General features: G+C 37.8%; 1 pseudogene; it reads right to left on the minus strand.

Moving 5' to 3' along the window:
* Window positions 1-6,339: 6,339 nt before the first annotated feature.
* Window positions 6,340-8,523, minus strand: LOC111724010 (annotated as a pseudogene).
* Window positions 8,524-8,748: the final 225 nt, after the last annotated feature.

Genomic DNA, 8,748 nt, shown 5'->3' on the forward strand with positions numbered 1-8,748 from the left:
TGAGCTGTGATGCCACAGCACTCTACCCAGGGGGACAGCTTGAGGCTCTGTCTCAAAAAAAAAAAAAAATTGAGTTTGTGTGTTACTTCAACAAACAATACACAAATCAAGATCCCAGACTTTGACTCTATAGCAGTGGTTCTCAACCTTCCTAATGCTGCGACCCTTTAATATAGTTCCTCATGTGATGACTCAACGATAAAATTATTTTCGTTGCTACTTCATAACTATAATTTTGCTACTGTTATGAATCGTAATGTAAATATCTGATATGTAGGATGTATTTTCATTGTTATAAAGGGGTTGCAACCCACAGGTTGAGAACTGCTGCTCTATAGAGTATGACCAAAATGGTTTTTATTTTTGAAACAGAATCTCACTTTGACGACCTTGGTAGAGTGCTGTTGCATCATAGCTCACAGCAACCTCAAACTCTTGGGCTCAAGTGATTCTCTTGCCTTAGCCTCTCCAGAAGCTGGGACTATAGGCACCTACCACAATGCCCAGCTATTGTTAGAGATGGGGTCTTGCTCTGGCTTAGGCTGGTCTCGAACTCATGAGCTCAGGCAATCCACCTGATCCACTTTGGCCTGCCAGAGTACTAGGGTATGGCTCCCTGTAAGTGCCGGGGAGCCCATTTTGTCTCAGTCAGATAAGGCTCCCCATTAGGAGGAGCCAGTTGTCTCAGTCAGGTTAGAGGTGCCGGAGTGCCTCAAAGGTGCAGCAGTCAGTCTTAGTAGGAGCCTCGACTAGCTTCTCCCATGGCTCTTTATAGAAGCGACCCCATGGCTATTTACACCACAGGTCTGAAGACTGCCAAGCAATGGTGTATGTGCTCTCGTCCTCCTTAACGAGACCAATCCCTTCCCCATTCCCTTATTGCCAAGGTGTTTCTTTTCAGGTGTCTCTTACAGATGTTCTCACCTTGTTCTCAAAACGAGAAGTCACAGTCCTAAGTCACTGTATCTGTCACTGGCTATGGTACCTGCCCCTTAAAATTTACTTACAGTCCTGCTAAATATTCTGCTCTCTAAAGTCAAACTGTTAAGTTCCAATAATCTGTATATAAAATAGGGGAAAGAAGAGGAGAAAGAAAACTTAAACACACACAAACATATGGATGGACAAGAAAAAATATGCTATGCTACTATAATCTTCATTTCTGTAACCAGTCATAAGGTCACACACGGGCATGGATGGTGGTGTCCTTTCTTGTTTCACTAGCCATCCTACACTTCCTTTGTCCTTGATCAGAGGCTCAGGTAGTCAGGATTCTCAGTGTGACATGATAACCAAAATCCTCATTTATGAAGGATCTGTCTCAGTAGAACTTTTTTGCAGGTACCAGTTTTTCATTATTCAACACTGTGCATAGGAGTCCTAAGAGACACTCCAGAGAATTCCCTGAGTTACATACATTGTCCTCTTAGTCACCATTGTACAGCAATCAGGATGAAGTCCTCCAGCCAACCTCTTTTTCCACCTATTGGTTCAATGGTATAAAGAACCACACAGGAGTGGTAGCCTCATTATTTAGTTCAATGGAAGCATTTTGTGTCCTCTGGCAGAAACATTCTCAATTTAGAAATAAGAACTCCAAATCCCAGCAGACCTCAAAGTTGCTAGTATGGGAAGCAGAAATTCTCAGAGTGGGTTATTAGGTATAATAATAGTGAGAAACTTTTAGGGTTTTACCATTAAGTATATGATTTGGACATTAGTCTGGGAGTTCACATCATATTAAACAAATATCCTGTTCTTCCAAATATGTTCTAACAGAAGAAACAGGGATACTGAATTTATCTTTTTTCCTTTGATTCTGTTGATTTTTGTGTTTTGTATTCTAAAGCGATGTTATTAGGTGCACACATACATCTTACTGAACTGACTCATTTTTCATTATGAAATTTCTTTTCATTTCTAGAGATGTGTCTTGCCTTAAGGACCATTTGTTACTACTTAAACTGATCATCTTATTGCTTATTTTAAACTTGTCCCACCTACACTATGTTCCTTTATTTCTTTTTTGTCTTATTTTGGACAGTAAGTAATTTTTACTATCCTATTTCCACTCTCCTATACTAGCTTTGTAGCTATAAATTCTCTTTCTATCCTTTTAGGGGTTATCCTCAAGTAGCCTTTCTCAATTATGTCCTACAGAAAATGATTACTTTTTTCAAATCTTAAACAATTATGGTACATGGCTAGTGTCATTCTAGATGCAAAGAATTAGTTTATATTATATGAGAGATGACACAGCACAGATGTTTTCATTCTAGCAGCTATTTCAAAAGTACCATAGACTTAGTAGCTTACACAACAAACATTTTTCATAGTTCTGAAAACTAGGAAGTCTAAGATCAGGGTGCCTGCCAAGCATGGTCAGGTTCTGCTGAGAGCTGTCTTCCTGGCTTGCAGAGGGCTGTCTTCTTACTGGGTCTTCACAGGGTAGAGAGTAGAGAAAGCAGCAAGCTCTCTGTGACTCCTCTTACAAGTGCACTAATCCCATTCTCAAAGGCTCCACTCTCATGAACTAAATACCTCCCAAAGGTCCCCACCTCCTAATATTGGAGGTTAGAATTACAACATATAAACTGGGGCTAGGGGGACACAACATTGAGTCCACAACACCTAGGGGCTGGAAACATTTTCCATTAAAGGGTAGACAGCAAATATTTTGAGCTTGTGGGCCATCTGGTCTCTGTAGCAACTACTCAATGTTAGTGTTATAGCTTGAAAGCAGCCATAGATAATATGTAAACTAATGGGCCTGGTTGTGTTCCAATAAAATGTCATTTACTAAAACAGGTGGCAGGCTGGCTTTGGCCTGCAGGTTGAAGTTTGCTAATCCCTGTCCTTGACACTATGTGTTTCTCTCATTTAACATCACTGACAAAGATTGCCCTATACATTATCACACATCACGTATCCCTGACTCATTACACTATAATATAAATTAAAAAGACTTCAGGACATTTGAACTATATCCTCCTCTAGATTTTTGCGCTATTGTCATTTATTATTTTTATTGCTTTATACAATTACCATTATTATAGACTTATTTATCTAATCTTATTAACCTATTAATATATTCATTTCTTTTTTTTTTTTTTAGAGACAGAGTCTCACTTTATCCCCTTTGGTAGAGCGCTGTGGCATCACAGCTCACAGCAACCTCCAGCTCTTGGGCTTAGGCGATTCTCTTGCCTCAGCCTCCTGAGTAGCTGGGACTACCGGCGCCCACCACAATGCCTGGCTATTTTTTTGTTGCAGTTTGGCTGGGACCGGGTTTGAACACGCCACCCTCGGCACATGGGACCGGCGACCTTCTCACTGAGTCACAGGCGCAGCCCTATATATTCATGTCTTCCTGCATCCCTACACTTCCACCTGCTTTTCCCTCCTACCTGAAGATTTTTCTTTATATTTCAGTGTGGATCTGCTGGTAATAAATTCTCTTAAGTTTTTGTCTGCCTGAAAATACCTACATTCTACCTTCATTTTGGAATATACTTTAGCCTCATAGTTTTCTAGTTTAGCAGCTATTTTTTTGCAACATTTCAAAGATACTATCACATTGTGTTCTGATTTCCAATTCTTCTGCAAAGTGATAATCAGTCTTTATTGTTGTTCCTATGAAAGTAATGTGTCTTTTTCCTACTTTGGCTGACTTTTTTCATTTTAGCAATTTTTCTTTTTTTTTTTTTTTGGTTTTATTTTGTATTTATTCTGCTTAGTTCTATAGTGATTATTAAATCTGTGGCTTGATAGTTTGATGAGTTTTAGAAGATTCTCAGTCATTATGTCATTTCCTCCTGATACTTCAATCATAAGTATTTCACACTTTTAGAAACGTCCCATATGCCTCATGTGTTTTTGTTTTTCATTTCCACCCTTTTGTTTCCCTGCATTTCAGCGTAGATATTTTCTTCTGCTCTATCTTCCAGGTCACTAATTCTTACTTTATCTGTGAACACTCAAATCCCCAGAGTTATTATACCTTTCTTTTTAAAAAGTATTCTTTTTAAAAATATTGCTACATAGATGAACATATTTTAAGGGTACATATGATAATTTAATACATTTATATAGAGAGATCAAGTAAGTGTAACTGAGATATCCACGCCTTAAATATTTATCTTTTCTTTATGCTAGGAACATCTGAATTATTTTCTTCTAGCTATTTTGAAATATACAGTTATTACAAATTATAGTCAATTTATATTGTACTATTCAATTATTGAATTTTCAATATTTTTTATAGTTTCTTGTTTTCTGTTGAAATCACTCATTTGTCATTTAATTTATTAAACATAATAATCATTTATTATTTTCTGTGACAGGGTCTCACTCTGTTGCCCAGGCTGGAGTGCAGTGGCACCATAGCTCATTGTGGGCTCAAGCAATCCTCCTGCTTCAGCCTCCTCCTCCTCCTTCAAGCATGTGACACCATAGCTAAATATTTTCCTATTTTTTTGTACAGATGTGCTCTTGTTATGTTGTTTGGACTGATTTTGAACTTCTGATCTCAAGTGAACCTCCACTTCAGCCTCCCAAAGTACTAGGATTACAGGCTTGAGCCAGCAATACCCAGCCAGTCAACATTACTTTAAGGTCCAAGTCGGATAATCCTAATATTTGGATCTCTTGTGGGTGACCCTATTGCCTGTTTTTTTCCAATAATTTTTAGCCTTTTTATATGCCTGTTTTTTTTACTGAATGTTGTTAGTCTTTATGAGAAAAAAAGTGGAGATAATCTGAGGCTATGTTATCCTCTAGAGAGGATTTTATTTTGCTTCTGACAAGCATTTAAGAGTAGGGGTGAATCATTTTAACCTATTTTAGCTAATTCAAAACTAAGTTTTAGTTTTTATGAGAGATGGATTTCAGAATCATGTCTAGGCCTGCCATACACTTAAGGTGAAAAGTTAGTGAGGTTTTTTTGGTGGTTTAATTCCAACTGAAAGCCGGGATGTTCAGCTCTTCAGTCACAGCTTTTAAGTAGACCTCTGAAGGGTCATGTAGCGCCAACCAAATGTTTATCCTGCCTCTTTAGACCTCTCTTCTCTCTGGGGTCTTGGCCCCAAAAAGTCTTCCTTTTTAATTTTGGCAGCAAGGCTGGTCTGACACAACTAGGATACCTTAGCCAGAAGCAGAAGTCCAGAGGATACTGAATTTATAATTTTCCAGGCACCAACTGGGATAATCCTGTGAATTTTCTTACTTGATCTGTAAGATCTGTAATGGAATTTTAGCAGAGTTCCTTGCCTTCCAAAGATAAGCCTTACTTGGTCTTAACATTCTATTGTTTTTATATGCTGTTGCATGTGTCTCAAGTTCTCTTTAGAAAGAGGTTTTAAAGAAATGTTATTAATGCTAATGAATTGCGCTTTCCAATAAATTAACAGTCTCACATTATATTTATGTAACAAAAATCAAAAGTTAGATTTTGGGGTATCTTTGTGTGTGTTTCTGGTATCATAATTATGCTAGGTTTATAAAATAAGTTAAATAGTTATCCCTTTTTAAGTTCTATTTTATATATAATTATAATAATTTATATAGTAAACATTAAAAAATATGCAAGTTTGAAAAGGAGAAACTTTTGGAGAGAAAGTATTTTATAATTAAACTTTCTTCCTTGTTTTATTTAGGTTTTCTGGATTCTCAAAAGATATGTGACTACTTAAAATAATACTACTGCCTTTGCACAAAGCTTGGGCTCAATAAATATGTGTTTCCTTTTGACTTAAAAATATCTACTATTTCTGAGAGAAGGAGTTGCTTTCATTCCCAAAGCAGCAGTTCTCAACCTGTGGGTCGTGACCCACAGGTTGAGAACCTCTGTGTGGAACTAAAAATGGGCTATTACTACTTACTATACTTTCATCATTACCTGAATCTCATCGAATACTGAAGAGACAGTTAATATCAGCATATGTCAGTAGTGAAATCTAATACATAAGAAGATTGAGTTATTCAATCAACCAAGCAATATTTACTGAATGCCTACTATGTGTAAGTCAATATGCTAAGATTTATGAAGAGATGAAATAAACATGAATCTTACCTTATCATCTCAGAAGTTTGGGAAGGCTCAACCTATGTAATTTAAACTATGACTATCTTGATGAAAAATAGTGAAATATTATCTTCCTTGAATATCTCCAAGTTGCTGGAGGACAAGTAAATCAGATCCACTACCAATTTTTAAATGATTCAAAGGTTGTTAAATTAGGAGGTATAATTGCTTAGGAAAATGTTTCCAAGTATCTATTCAGCATTTGTGCTAATATATTCATATTATTAATATACATGAAAAAAATCCATACACCTACCATCAGTAGCCAGTAAACAGCTGGCTCTTCACAACCAAAAACAGGGATTAACAGTCAAGACTCTTCGGGTTATTATCCAAGGTCTACATATCTCAGAATACAGAAATCATTTAACTTCATTTAACAGAAGAGAAGACTTTTGAAATGCAGGGCAAGACTGGCTGGTGAATTTCTGTAGTCTTTTTTTCTAAACATAGATACAACTCTTGCTGCTGATAACTTGGTCAACACCTTTTGTGTTTACCAGTTCCTCCTTCAGTTCAGTCCTTCTGACTGCGAAATTGGATGTCCAAACCTTGAAGTTTCTGGACTAGAAAATAGGGAAGACTCCCAAGATCTATTTTCTTTCTCAAAAGAATCATATTCTCGGAAGGCAAATTTCTGTTTAAGTGCATGAGATATTAGAGATACTAGATCCCATTGTGAATTTTGTTTTTTCCTTTTATGAATGGCTCTACCACCAGGTGACCATTCAATAGCATGAAGCTGAACCTTATTCATATCCTTCAGAACATCCAACATGTCTGGAACATTTTTGTTTCTCTGGCTTTCTGAATGACTACTGTTGGTCTTACTGGCACCTGGCTGCTGTTTGTTCGTTTCAGTCCCTAAGTTATGTGAGTCACAAATCTTATTAGATGTGGGTTGTGTTGCAGAAAAACATGGAGGCTGGAGTGGTGAACGCTGGGTAGGAAGCAGAGGTGGAGGGAACGAAGGCGCCAGACTTGGAAACTCATTGGGTTCCTCAGACAGCTAAGCAGCCTTCGATGGTGGCCATTTGTTGCAAGCTTATGGGCCCATAAAAATTTAAGTCAAAGGAGTCAGCACTCATACTGTTTTTCAGTTCCTGCATTTGCACAAGTACAGCAATCTGAGAGCAAAGAAAAGCTAGCTCATCTTCAAGGGCAGCTTTTTTTAAATTGCAGCTTCACTTACAGGCTGCAAGTGAATATAACAGACTTAATTCACTTTATTATTCCTGTATAAAAGCTCTATGTTGTAGCCATTTTTTGGTGGTTTGTTATGTCTTCGAGCAGATGACAATGGATCCCAAACTAGGTGCAAAGGATGGAAATCTTCAGCTTTCTCGTCTTCCTTATTTCCTCACATATTATTTTGAAATTTGAGATAACTGGATTCTTTATCATTTGCTACACATAAAACATCAGCAAATGATGGAACCACAGGTCCATAATCATCAGAGTACACAGATTTCAAGAGTGGGGTCAACTCAAATATAGGTCTTCAACAAGGTTTTAATGGAAGCATTTTCCGAATAATATGAATGATACTCCGAGTTGATCCATAGTCTTTATTTTCCCAAATCTGAAAAACCTAGTTTATAGGGACACCAAAATATTCCAGCATCTTTCTTAAGATATTCAGTATCAGAGACATTGATGATGCAAATACAGAAGCAAATTCAAGGAAACATAATCAGTCTCCTGGTACTGCTCGCCCCTGCTCAGGACCTACTTCCACGTCTCTCAAAGAAAAGCAAACTCACTATGCGCAGTTTTCAATGTTGCTATCAGTAACAAATGAGTGGAAGAATTTTTTTCATCCTCTTTTGCATCATATTTAAATTTAGTCAATTGAGTAATTTAAAAAAACTCTGGTTAATTTGCCTTTATTACTGGTAAAATATATTTTAAAAATACATGCCCTTGGCTTGGAGCCTATAGCTCAAGCGGCTAAAGTGTCAGCCACATACACTAGAGCTGGTGGGTTCGAATCCAGGCCAGGCCTGCCAAACAATGACAACTACAACCAAAAAAAAAACTGGGCGTTGTGGTGGGCGCCTGTAGCCCTAGCTACTTGGGAGGCTGAGGCAAGAGATTCGCTTAAGCCCAGGAGCTGGCGGTTGCTGTGAGCTATGACGCCATGGCACTCTACCCAGGGTGACAACTTGAGGCTCTGTCTCAAAAATACATGCCCTTACTAATCTGTTTCGCAAATTGTCTTTTCCTTTGCTTATTTACCTATGCCAAAAGGCACTAGACCTGGGTTTACACCCAAGACTCTGTGACCTTCAGCAAGTCTTACCAACTCTTTTAGGTCTTGGTTTTCTCCTCTGTAAATACAACAGTGAAATTTAAATAGTTTAAATTAGTTAAGATTTGAAATTGTATTAGAAACAGTAGATAAACAAGATATAATCAATAACAATGTTGGTACTAATCATTACCACCTTGACTATACAGAGCATTAAACAGTAATGATAATATAAATCCCAAATAAAACCAAACAAGGGTGGTGCCTATGGCTTAGTAAGCAGGACGCAAGCCCCATCTACCGAGCGTGGCGGGTTCAAATCTGGCCCTGGTCAAACTGTAACAAAAAAAGTAGCCGGGTGGGGCGGCACCTGTGGCTCAAAAGAGTAGGGCGCTAGCCCCATATGCCAGAGGTG

Source organism: Otolemur garnettii, unplaced genomic scaffold (assembly GCF_000181295.1).
Source record: "Otolemur garnettii isolate 467f Iridium unplaced genomic scaffold, OtoGar3 scaffold00018, whole genome shotgun sequence".
Lineage (NCBI taxonomy): Eukaryota > Metazoa > Chordata > Mammalia > Primates > Galagidae > Otolemur > Otolemur garnettii.